Source organism: Ixodes scapularis, unplaced genomic scaffold, assembly GCF_016920785.2.
Source record: "Ixodes scapularis isolate PalLabHiFi unplaced genomic scaffold, ASM1692078v2 PGA_scaffold4__175_contigs__length_147842914, whole genome shotgun sequence".
Classification (NCBI taxonomy): Eukaryota; Metazoa; Arthropoda; class Arachnida; order Ixodida; family Ixodidae; genus Ixodes; species Ixodes scapularis.
The window spans coordinates 94,516,193-94,529,324 of record NW_024609879.1 but is presented as its reverse complement, the minus strand read 5'-3'; the positions used below and the strand labels follow the sequence as shown (position 1 = coordinate 94,529,324).

The window sequence follows — 13,132 nt, the reverse complement described above, 5'->3', positions numbered from 1 at the left end:
TGATCCATCAGTTTTTTTCGGTTATATGGCACTGGAGGTCTTCGGAGCAACGTGGTCGCTTTTTCACGTCGTCCGCGACTGCACCTCGTGTACGAGGGTACATCAACATGAAACGTTGCCTGAGGTTCGAACAGTATATACCCGAAAGTAACATAGAATCACTCATTTTTTATGTTCTTCGTGATACTGAAGTAAAGATATTTGAAAAGCTTACGATAGTTTTCACAAAATATTCTGATAAGCGTCTGTGAAGACGTCTACGAGCGTTTACGATCTAACGATGAATGGATGATTGGTTATGGTGAAAATCAAAAAGCACATATTGTCACAGATGAAGGCGACGAGATGATGAATAATGAACTTAGATTAAAGGTTTAATTGGCGAACTTGTGCCAGAAACAAAAGGAAAAACGAACGTCGATGTTGATAATGACGTAAAATCGTCGCGGCGGCAGCGGTGAGGGGCGGTGCGTAGGCGTGACAGCTGGCTCGCGCGAGAGTGAATGAATCGGCAATAAAGCGCTCGGAGTCCTATCTACTCCACTCAGCGTCTCGAACATTTGACCTATAGAATGTTCGGGAGCGAGCCAGGGCGTGACTGACAATGCGGGGTCATTTCTGGCCTCCTTACCTTTAAAGAATAAACACGAATCTTCTAATGTACGGAGAAGCGTTCCTTCTCGGTCATGCGCGCGGCAATATATGACGCAAGGATGCTGACATCTAGTGTTTTCATCAACACGTGCGTAATTATTTCGAAGAATGGTGTAAACCGAATTCGTGATTATGACATATAGAGGCAATAGTTGGGGTCCTTGGGCAAATGCACGGAAGTTGCGATTCGTGGCACTGACTCCTTGTGCGCTACGTGCGTTGACTGTTACCCTAGCTTAGGGCTTTTGATTTTCTTCTCTTTTTTTTTTTCATTTGCGTTTCACGATCGTAGATGTATATATCTTGTCGCCTTCGTTCTGCAAGCTGCACGTTTGCCAACCGCACTGAATTCTTCCTCTGTTGCTTTTTCTGTGAGTTCTGACGTATAAAGGGTTAGTACCCGCAAAACGGATCCATCGCAAGTTTTGCGTAGAGAAAACGATTCGCTATGCCTGTCCTATGAGCACATATACGGAGCACTTAGTCAAAATTATTTTTTCTGAACGTTTTTCAGTTTTATGCTATGATTATTTATCAAATTCGTTGTAAGCTTTTATCAAACTCGTAGGGACATTTATCCAGTTTCCTGTACGTCCATGTGTCATGCTCGTTGTGCAAATTTGTTTGAATTCGTTCCATGAATAATTATTAAATTGTATGTTATGCGTCAATCTGTCCGTTGTACTAAGACCACTATTACAAGCGGGTAATTTGGTCAATGCAGGACTACTGTGACGCAGTAATGATTACACGAACCATATGCCAGTGACACTAAAATACAATTCTGCCGTCTCAAATTCGCGATTATGGCCTGGAATAACCGTAACCTTTGGCAAGCCGAGTCACCGACTGACTCGTTGGAACGAGAAGGTTCCCCGATCAAAAGCGAATGAAAAATAACTGAACAATAGGCGCGATGTGCGCTCAGATTAAAGGAGCGATGCAACAATTTTTGTACTGTGCACAAATACCGCTTAAATCGGATCCCTAACGTTAATGACCTATGAAACACGCGTTCGTTTTTCACCCCACGCAATAGAAGTCCCAGAAAAAAATTTAAGAAAAACGAGCGGCGTTCACCCCCTCAACTCGCAGCCAGAACAAGCGGCCACGTGATCTGGAGCCGATTATATGCCGCCAGTGTTGATCATAGCCACGCGCAGGGGTTAGCAAAGCGCAGGACACGCGCTGAGTTCCAGACATTGTTATGGCTCGGCTGTTGTCGTCGTTGCAGCGATTGGACACGGATCACAACCCGAATGCTTCTCGAGCTAGCAATTGTCACGAGCCCAAGTCGAGTGCCCACGCAATGCTCGGGTCCAATCTATGAACCGCATTCAAATATCGTCACTTGGGTGTACTGGGATCCCCGAGTTACGTCATCAAATTTTGCAAAGGAGAGATTGAATGAAAATGATCGCTTTTGTCCTTGAAATTACACCACAACAAAGGAGTTTCTTGGCCAATGGTGTTGCGTGTGAGTATCCTTGAGTCCGGGGTGTGCCAGTAAGCTAGTGTAGAGAGAAAAACATTCCAATTGAATATCGTTGCACAGCTCCTTTAAGGTTATTGCTTAGGTCGTTACTCCTGTCTCTTTACGTTGACAGAGAGATCCAGCTGAAGGACCAGCTGCATCAATCAAGCGTTGTGCAGCCACGGACAAAATCGATCACGTGCGAACTCAGCTTGCTTTAGCTGAACGTTCTATCGCCGCCACCATCACAACGAGCGGGACGAACACGTTGGCAGGTTTGACTACGACTGCGTCTACCGCTGTACGTATAGCGATCATCACCCGACGCGAGGGCCGGGGGGTAACGTATTCACTCAGTACAGCTGCATCTTAGTAGCTCAAGTCACTGAGCGTGGATCAGAGAGCCAAATAGCGGTGCTGCAGAACACTCGAGCGCCTGCCGTCCGCTCGCAACTTCATTCTCCAAACGTGCTTTTCGTATCCGACTGAGTGCGGTGACGCACGGGGCCTTGCTTCGCTCATGGCTAGATGTCCCACTGCGGCTGGACGTTCCAGTTCGGTTGGAATATTCGATTTAGCTGAGTTTGGCTGGAAGTCTCACTTCGGTTCAAACATCTCAAGTTGGCTGGAAGGCTGATCAGCTCGACGATTGTCTATTACGCCCTCGCTGTAGTCGAGAGGATGAAGTGTGCCCACTTCTCAATTTAGTGACTTCAAATTAACAAGTTCGCTAAGTTGAGAACGGCAGTCACATTCACCAGCGACCAGTTCACATTAATGCTCGCGTTGTTTGTCCCGTTCAGTTCTTGCGCAATGCGAGCTAATGCTTCGAAATAAAACTGTGCTTTCACTAACGTTAATCAGTCGGGTATTCTAATTTTGCGCAGTTGGGCTGCACCTCTCAACCCACGTGAACAGCCGAAGGTTTGAGCAACGTTCCAGCAGAACTTATATGCTTCGATACAATAAAGACTTCCACCCGACCTGAAAGTTAATACGCATGAAAAAGTTCAGCCGAACTTCTAGCTGAACTGCGAATTACGTCGAATCGGCACGTCCAGCGGAATCGACAATTTAAAATAAAGATTTATTATTATATTATTATTAATAGAAATGAGGCATCGGACCAATTGAGATGGAGAGTTAGCCGTGCCCTGCGCAGAAATCATGCACTTCCGTTCACGCGCTCAGAAATGGTAGCTTTATTGCCAATGTCAGCCTCGATCAGCCGAAGCCTCACTGAAGTTACGTCGGAGTATGAAGAGCCCTTCGTATCTGAGGCTTTTTTTCGCGAGGGTAGGATGGTTCCAAACTACACCGGCAAACGGAACGTTACATTATCTATCCCAAGGCACGTAATTGAGGGCAAATCACGTGGCATCCAACGTAGTGACCATTTTTTTTTTTTCTCAATTATCGGTATTGTTCGCTTCCAGCTGTTGCATCACCGATGGTAAGCATCCGAGGATGTGTCGACCATTATAGGTTATTACTGATTAGTCCCAATTGTTATCTTTCAAAAGTTAGCCGAGTGCAGGGATGCACTGAGCAATATTTGTCTTTTAGGCTGGTCCAACTGTTTTGTGCTGACCGACAAAGTATTTCCGGAATGATACAGTGTTTTTGTTATCTTTGTGACAGCATGAAAGTGTTGTTTACTAGTTGGAGTAAGGTTGCCTGGTTATTGTGCGTGTTCACTCGACATGAGAAATACAGTCGTTTGCGTAGTCTCGCGAGACGCGGCAGGGCCACTACCTATTTTTCGAGGCTGTTTCATTGGGATTACGGGCGTGAGAAAGCACTCATGTAATCACGATGTAATGGGAACCTAGAGATGTGCACAAATGGCAAGTGTGGTTGCGCACCATGCATGTGTCGGCTACATTTTCCGTCCTTGTTTCAGTATCCACTTTACGTTCAAATTTACTTCAAGATGTCAGTGTCCTAATTCTGCTCGGATAAACCAACAGTGTCGTCAAAGTAAAGGGGAGAAGGAAATGTTGCGAATGTAGCATTAAAAATATTACGCGTGTACATTCTGTGTATGGCGAAAAAACATTGTTCTGCCAAACATCCAAAATAACATTTCGATACTTTTCCGCTAATGGTCGGTATCCGACAGTGTCGTCTGACTTCATCTTTCAACGATGTTCCTCTCCGTACAACTTTCCCACGTAGCACTAAGCATACAGGACTCCGTAAATATGCGGAGGTTGATGGGGCATTGCCAATGAACTCGCGATTCTTTGGGTCGGTGTGTGCAAGGAGCACGGAGGAAAAACGTAAAGAAAACGACTGGGTATTTACCTTTTGCGGTCCGCTGTAAATATTCCGAGAGGCGCAGCTCGCGCGAGGCTTCGTTGAGGCAGAAGACAGCACGCGTTTTGCCGTCGCAGCTGTCCGGTCACGAAGCCAGCGAGCCAGCGCGACCAAGTTCGACTGCCATAAACCGGTGGCGGCTCTGTTCCCTCTCCCTCTTGCGTTCCTCCTCTCATTCGCTCGTATTCAGTCTCTTACGGACGATGGACCGCAGCGGACACTACGAACCTCTGGAGCCAATCCGATGCTATGTCAGTGTCACGTGATTATCAGAGTACAAATGCCCTGCGCCAAACATGTAGTCACGTGATAATTTCACAACGCCGGATTACCTGGAGTCGATGATAGCGTCCGTTGCGGTCCGCCTAGAGGTTTCGTTCCCCACAATACCCCTAAATGTACCTAGAATCAGCTTAAATGTCCCCAGGCTAGTTATACTCTCTTGTTTTTTTCCCCTAAAGTAGCTAGATGTCACGCGCTGCGTTTCTTTCGGCGTCGGTGGTACCGCGGTTCCCTTGCGCGGCTCGTACAAACGAACTCCGGAAGGAAGGGGAACTGGTTTTGTTCATTGACATAAGTGAGATAAACAGAAAACAAAAGCCGCCTCGTTTCTTTTTTATGAGCGCCGGGAAGCGTTCCTCTTGGCTGCCCCCGCCGCTTTCGGTGATGAGTCAGAGCGGAGCGTCTGCAAGTGCAAGAGGGGCAAGAGGATTATTGATAATTCCTGCCGTGAAATTTACTGCCAGCCCAGAAGCGAAGGCTGTGTTTGATGGTCGACGAACTAGTCGCAACGTATCAAGACACGTTTTCCTGTAGAGATGTGTAGCGCGACTCAACGCTCGCAGTCATGCCTGCGATGTTTTCAAAATCCGAGAACGGCAGGTTTTCTTGCAATCTAGGGCGGCGAGGGGATTTACCTGGCGCATCGAAGGTGTGATGACGAGCTGACGATATTAGCACTTTCACCACTTCCACTACGCGCCATCGGTTTTTAGCGATCTGTCGTCTATATACGGACCCTGCTGAAACTAGTTATGTCGTTGGATTTCCTCCTTTGGCGGTAGTGGGCGTGTCTGGTAGCTGTCAGTGCAAAGAAATAAAAACGATCTAGTAGATTTTAACCTAAAGTCAGTTCAAATAATGCTTTTAAAGTCAGCTGTGTGTCTCCGGCGTGGTCTAGTGGCTAGGATATCTGGCTTTCACCCAGAAGGCCCGGGTTCGATTCCCGGCGTCGGAACTTTTTTTTTTTTTTTTTTTTTTTTTACTACTAATTTTTTTATTTAATGCACATACACAGAAATACATAAGCTTTCGAAGGAGCTAGGGAATATATATGTCTAAAGTTGCCCCTCGAAAATCATCGCGGAGGAAACGCCCCACCGTTGAGTCAGCGACGCGCTTGAGAGGATTCTTTACGATGCGGCGTTTGTTTATGACACCTGCGTCCCGACTCGTCCACGAACATCTCTTGCGTCTTCTATTGTACCGGTTGCAACGGCGAGGCTACTCCGCCTTTCTCAGTCTGCTTTATATTTTTTTTTTTAATCATGTTCAAAACTGCGGCCGGCTATGCCTTACTGGCTTTGAAGAAAACTAGTAAGCTAGGCTCGGACTCAAAGTGTTGGTGGGAAGTGGGCTACGACTGGGTGGTGACAATCGCTTAACAAAAAAAAAACAAAAAAAAAGTTCTTTTTTTTTTTTTTTTTTTTTGCAATGTGCCGTCAGGCATTCGAGAGCGGAGATGCGATGGGGTTAAAGCAGGGACTCAAACCGAAAAATATAACGTTTTGGTTACGGCTACCGTTTCCTGTTTTCGTTACGGTTTTTTACGGTTTTAATTTATACGGTTTCGGTTACGGGTTACACGTTCCTAAAAAATGCTAGATAGCCGTTTTATAATAAACGGTTTATAGTAGTCCCAGATATCCAACAACGGGATATTCCCAATAACAAGGACTCGAAAACGGCTAAGCAGTTCTAATTGGTCAAAAGTTGCACACGTTTCAACCTACAGCGCTTGTTCACGCCATATTTTTGCGTTATATAGTTCGATACCCAAGCACGCATATGTTACCCCCGCTACTCGGGGATCATCAGATTCTATATAATAAAAATAAAAATAAACATCGCTACTTTGTTGTTCGGTGACGTTTGTGAACAACCCTCAGAGAGTTCCCACTTAGTGCTCGAAGAACCGTTCGCACCTTCTCGTCGCTATAGTTTGTTGCTACCTATATGCAGAAAAGGGTTCGCCCACACTGGGAGCAGTACTATAGAGCCCTCCTCTAGTAAAATACTGCTAAGCGGAATAAAGTAATAGAATTGTGAGCTGGGCTAGTTGGTGAAAGTCAAACATAATGTAAATGCAATAGCGCAAAACAAGGAGAGGAACGAACAACGCAGGAAGCTGTAAAAATATGTCGTGTTGTGCGTTCCTTTCCTATAGTCTTTGTTGTTGTGCGGTGTTACACCTGCGTCATGTTTGATATTTGCAAGCAAACGCATGTGGTTATTGATGCGCACGTTTCTCCTGGTCCGATTCTGTGGCGCTAGAACAATTGTGCATGTATATATAGTAGCGCAATTTTTCTCCGGGGTTGGGAGGCGGTGCTCCTCCTCCTGCAGGTATGTTGCAACAAGGGATGTCACGAACTTTCGTCGAACCTCAAAGTTCGACTGATTCGACGAACCTTCGAACTTTAAACCAGTTTCTACAACGCTCGACTTTGTGGACAGTGTGGTTTGACTTTGATACAAGCATATCTAGGTATAGAGAAAATGCTTTTTTTATTGAATAGGTTGTTTTATTTTATAAATACCTAGTTACAATCAACGGAACATGTGTCATCAACTTAAAAGTTAGTAACCTAATTTGTTCTTGCTAAATTACCAAAACAACCAAACAGTTCTGCCCTTACTAAAAGTGGAATGCTTGGCTTGATCATTTGGTTATCACCACCCAATTCAAAGCCAGCTGAGCCAGCCCTTCGCGCATGCGCATAACAGTCGAACCCTAGTCGGACTTTCTCAACCTTTCCAATAAAAGTACGAAGAAGTCGAAACCCGAACCTCCACCGGTTCGCGACATACCTAGTTGCAGCGCACATATGGCATTACATGGAAACTCCGCCAATTTTTTATAGTCTTCAATTTGACTGGAAATGTGCAGTCCGCATCAATAACCCTTTCTCTACTGATAGCCAAACCATTTTATCAAAATAAATATTTTCCTTGAAGTTATTAAATTTTCAAGTTACACCGGCCGCGAGGCTTCCAGGAAGCTGGCACCTTCGCGGCCGGTGTTCCCTGTGAGCAATTTTCATTGCTCACTGGGAACAATGAAAACTCCCTTACTTTTCCCTACCCGGGTACGTCACCGGCGGGCAGGCGGACGAGCGACGCGGGCAGTCGCGTAGTGGCTTTCCGGGTGCCAGCGATCGAGATTGTTTCATATATAGCTTCAAGGTTGAAAACGTCTTTGCAATGGGTAGCAATCTGTGCTCCGCGGTAGATTGTAGGAACGGTGCCGGGAAGCGCTTCTCTTTTATCCTTGTTTTCGTGGGCTGTGTGCCGAGTGAACTAGTGTCACGTGAAACATTCTCACTTATGCTCGGAATACTTCATAACCGCGTGCTGCGAGTTGAGTATCTTTCTGCATCTGGAACCCGCTTCAAGAGCGGCAAGCGCAGACACAAGCCGGCTGTGACTAGTACGGCATCCGTCCAAAGATGAGCCCTAATAATATCGAGAAAAATAGTGCACATTTTTGGTGCAGTCACATTTGTTGCTCTCAATTGCTTCAATCTTTTTTTTTTTTTTTTTTTTTTTATTGAATATAGCTTGGGTTACTCTCGGAGTTTCGCTCACTCGGCCGATCTGTTGAAGAGGAGAAGTGAAACGTCCAAACAAAGTTTAAGTCCGAGTTGAGACGTGACTGTCGAGTCTCGACACATTGCTATTCGTGTCTGGTATTATAGAGATTTAGGGAGCAGGTGTTGAGCTTCATTAATATATGCTAGAGCCGTTGCCTGGGGTTTGTCAAATGGTTGGCGTGCGGAAGTGAAAACGTCATTATTTTATTATATTACGGAGAAATGTTATATAGGGCAGAAAATATTTTAAAACCAGGAAAATAGTGATGTCGTTTAGGGAACGCATGTGAATTTACAACTGGTGGAAACTGTGCAAAACAAAAGCCTTTTTTTTAATCTTATATATAATTATGAGGTACGGCAAGGGTGCAGGCGAGCTGGCTGAATATGTATACATTTTTAACCCTGGAGAGTGGGGACAAGAGAGTCAAATATACGACACAGAGATCTGTGTCGTATTAGTCCTCCTTGTCCCTACTCTCCAGGGTTAATTAAAATGTCTATATAATTATCTTCTTCACATGTCCACTCGTAGATGAGTGTTTGAACGCGTTGCACTCTACTCCAGCAGTAAAAGAAAGAAAAAAGTGTAAAAATTTGTTTTTGAGCAACCTTTTTAACTTATTTTCAATTACAAATTTTATGATGCATTTCTGTACTTTACTCGCTAGTGTATCTTCCAGAGATTTTTTTTTTCAAGATAAATAGTGTAGTTGTGTATTTTATACGCCATTCAATGAACCTTGATGTTTGGCCTGGCGGTTGTGGAGTTATTTTAATTGTCATCTTAACACGATGTGCACGAACCTTCCATCTGGCTTACACGAACGCAGTTAATTCCATTTTGTACACGTCATTGTTCACGAGAATCGTACTCTACGTGTGTTAGGTCACAACCCACCACGCACGTGTTCACCGCTCAAGAAGGCGAGCGAAGTATGCGCCACACGTACGAATGCTAAAAATGGCACCGACCAGAAGCGATTTCCTGGAATGGTTTATAGATATTTTGCTAAATTACTTAAGCACCAAGAAGCATATGCATTCTACAAAAGCACTTACGCGTGCTGGCGTCTGCAACGGTAACTTTCCTAAAGAAAATCTAAAAACAAATGGCTCGTTCCTTCAGGTAACACGAGCCTGTGTGGCACCCGTACCCACATTCCGAGCATTCTCGGCGGTGCTTGGGTAATTTGTCAAAATATGTTTTGCGTGACTCTCTGACCTATTTTCGCCAGCGTGACTGCCTGCTTCTGATCAAAGGAGGACGGATTTGCTAGCAATTTCACTAAACTAGCGATCCGCGGCTTGAGCGTACCGAGTTTCAAAAACAATTTTTTTTGTTTTTGTTTTTTTCAGAATCCAATTTGCTTTTGTTTTTCTTTTTTTTACTTTCTCATATTTCAGCACGTAGGCCAAGGTCATACTTTGCGTAACTAGAGATTATTATGAGCTTCAGAAAGCACGAACGCCCGTTTTCGTTCTGTTTTACGCGAAAAAGGCCTCGCTGCCCGACGGCGACGTCACGGATGGCGGGGAAAACTGGGGAAAAACCGGGAAAAAACTGGGGAGAAGGGTGTGTTCGTTTTGGCAGCGAACAAAATATAGCTTCTTTATTTGACTAGAGTGAATCTATAGGTACGAGATAGGAATTTCGGAATCAGAAAGCCATCCGCATTCAGATGATGCCTCTGGATTAGGTAGCTGAAAAAAATCGGCGGAGCAACACTTCCCGCTGTCAATTTCTGCTCAGTACGCCCTCTTCCATACCTTCTTCCCTTTCCCTGCCTTGGTCGTATTATCACCTCTCACCGTTTATTTATGAGGCGATTGTACAAGGGGGGGGGGGGGGGGGGGGGGGGGGGGGGGGACTAAGGCGATTATCTTTTCTGTAGAAAGCCGACAGAGTCACAGACGAAATGAATAGCAAATTTTGTTTTCCGCCAGCTCTGCATGATGGTCAATTTACCTCGTTTCTTCATACTGGCTACTGCAGGTCAGGAATATCGGTGGTTTTGAAAGAACCGAGTTGGATGGACTTTCAGATTTCTAACTTATTAGTTAATACCCTGAAGGGTACACTTGCTTAATACATGTAGCGAGTTTAGGAGTTTGGCAGATTTAGAAATAGGGACTTTTCATTATAAGGTCGACCGCTGATTCCAACTAAGTATTCTTAATCCTAAATTTAGACTGAACGAGATGTATTATAAGATGTACCTTTCGCTGTTGGTAACTCTCTCAAATGGCCACGACATTTCAAGATCTCGAGGTCATTCTTGATACAAACAAATATTTTGATTTTTCGGTTAATATCGGTTACCGCTAAATAATTTAGGTTACTATTACAACAGATTTTACTTAACGGTTTCGTTACGGTTACTGAAAAAAATTCGTTCCTAAACGGTTTTCGGTTTCGGTTACAGTTGCGCTTTGAGTCCCTGGGTTAAAGTGACTCTGACAGGGTATTTATGCTCGCCAAGGTTTTTATTGGTACATGACATATGAGAGCCCAAATACCCAGAACAACATCGACACGTATCTATTTTGACGGCGGACGTCAAAAATTATAAGAGCTATTCTCACGTCTAGTGGAAATCACGTCACGGTCATGAAATAACTTTTCGGATAGTCATTATACTATGTTTTAAGATGTGAATAAAAACAAAACAAAAAAACTACGACTGCCATTTCGAAAAATCAGTTTGTGCGCATAGCCCATACCATACGCTACTCGAAGTAGTTCTTATGAGATTCGGTTATGGAGTTTTTCTAGTTTCCCGCTACGGCTCTCCGCAACGAAGATTCCACCACTGCGTATGCGCTGCCCTGCCCGTGGAGCCTCGGATCTCGTGGCGGGTTGCAGAGAACGTTGCAGGACAGCGAAAACATGCATCTACGAGAAGTTCCTAAGGTATCGGCGTGCGTGAGATGTATCACTACCGCCTGGTATATACCCCAGTCTAGCTGTTTAATTGCACTGGCTGAATTTCTCACCTACAACGTAAGCCAGCCTCGTCGTAGCTTAAAGGAAGACTGACTAGTGATGTGGTTGCCGGATTGTTATGATTTCAAAACATTCTGTTCTCGCTACGAACTACGCACCATATTGATTCGATCTTTCTGTCGCGAAGTGACAATACTCGAAAGTTGTGCATTATTTTTTGGTATGTTTTCGCTCGGGTTCATCAGTTCCTTTTGAGTGTGCTTCTTTCTGCGTCCTTCTGCTCTACCGAGAAGCGATATACCCATAGAGTGGGCATCGCGATTGGGCGTGTTAGGCTTCGCCGCAAAGCAGCCGCATGGTGAGGAAAAAGCACGTGATTCTGCATCATCATAAAACTGTACATCTAGGACTCCATTGACGTGCATAATTAAATAATTGGACAAAAGAAAACAAAAGTGTTTGTTTTTTGCGTTTGAAGGCGTGTGTGTTGAGAAAGTAATGTATAACTGATAATAAATTCACACACGAGTGTATTTTAACTCTCTACATACAATGAAAAGTTTGTAACGCTGCATGACTGCACGATTTTAATACGTTTAGGCGGAAATGGAGTCGAGCTGGTTCGGATCTGACATCTAGTGTCAGTGACAGTGGCTCCAAAAAAAGAACAAACACTGTGCATGTTTTGCTCGTAATGTATTTTAAAGGAAAAACACAAGCACGGTGTTTATGTTTGTCATTGTTTGTGGCGCAGTATCCCGCATTATGTTATACTAGCATATCACTTTGTCTTGCATGGGACTAGTCACACTTTGTGTACCTTAGTCCCAAATGTTGTTATTTTGGGGCAATAAGCAAATGACGGGTATACTATTTTTGAAGGGACCCTGAAATAATTTTGCCTTGGTTAACTAGTACTCAGGATAAGTTTGTATCGTGCATTCGGGACAAATTTCGACACGGGCACTGAGGTTTGTGTTCTTCCAGTTTCATTCGATTCACAAAGTAGAAAAAGTCCCCGTTCATTTTGCATGCAGCAAACAAATAATCGATTTTGACTTACAAAGACGTTCGACATCAAATTCCGAAGAACATTTCGCTAAATATTTCCAGTTGCGGATGTTCCATATGATATCCCATCTTGGGAGCGGACTTTCTTCGATGTTTCATCCTACCCGTGGATATGCACAGCAAACGCCTTCTCGACTCCAACCTAACTGTGAGTGCAATATGCCAAAAACCTCTCATGGAAGCCGCTATTCATTATCTTCCATCTTCATGATATGAAACGCTCCTTAAATTTTACTCACAACTAATCACGCTAAACAATTTGGATACGCCTGGTGAGCATGACGTGGCCACATCGTCACTACAGGCACAGGACCACCAGTCTGTACTCGTCCTGGACGTTGGCCTTCCGCACGACTCAAAATTGCTAAAGACTAATTGAAACATATGCTAGAGTTTGGCGTTATTCGACCATCTAAAAGTCCACGGGCCTCTCCACTACACGTGGTACCTAAAAGGGAACCTGGTGACTGGCGACGATGTGGATGTTACCGGGCTGTCAACAATGCGACTTTCCCTGACCCACGCCACGTATTGAAGATTTCACGGCCTCACTGCAAAGGTCCACCACCTTCTCAAAAGTTGACCTGGTAAAGGCGCACACCATCATATTCCAGTAGTACAGCAAGACATTTCAAAAACAGCTATAGCAACACTATTCGGCCTATTTGAGTATCTTGACATCCCGTTCGGAATGCTAAACGCTGCGCAAACATTCCAACGATTCATCGACACCGTCATCCGAGGCCTCCCTTTTTGCTTTGCGTACCTCGACGACGTTCTGGTTTTCAACGCAAA

The 13,132-nt window shown here is 44.5% G+C and overlaps 2 protein-coding genes and 1 non-coding gene across 4 annotated transcripts in view; 2 read left to right on the top strand and 1 right to left on the bottom strand.

Moving 5' to 3' along the window:
- LOC8024671 overlaps positions 1-13,132 on the bottom strand; it is a 288,655-nt gene that overhangs the window by 21,126 nt on the left and 254,397 nt on the right. The window contains exon 1 of one of the 2 annotated variants that reach the window (XM_029979827.3): positions 4,436-4,568. The exons of the other annotated variant lie outside the window; for it this stretch is intronic. The gene's annotated coding sequence lies outside the window, so the exon portion shown is untranslated. Of the gene's footprint in view, positions 1-4,435; positions 4,569-13,132 lie in introns of those variants that run through there. 2 annotated transcript variants of the gene reach the window in all.
- LOC120836730 (PIH1 domain-containing protein 1-like) overlaps positions 1-13,132 on the top strand; it is a 73,779-nt gene that overhangs the window by 42,365 nt on the left and 18,282 nt on the right. The gene's annotated exons all lie outside the window — the stretch shown is intronic.
- On the top strand, positions 5,613-5,684 carry Trnae-uuc. Its single transcript has one exon. It is a non-coding gene; the product is annotated as a tRNA-Glu (tRNA).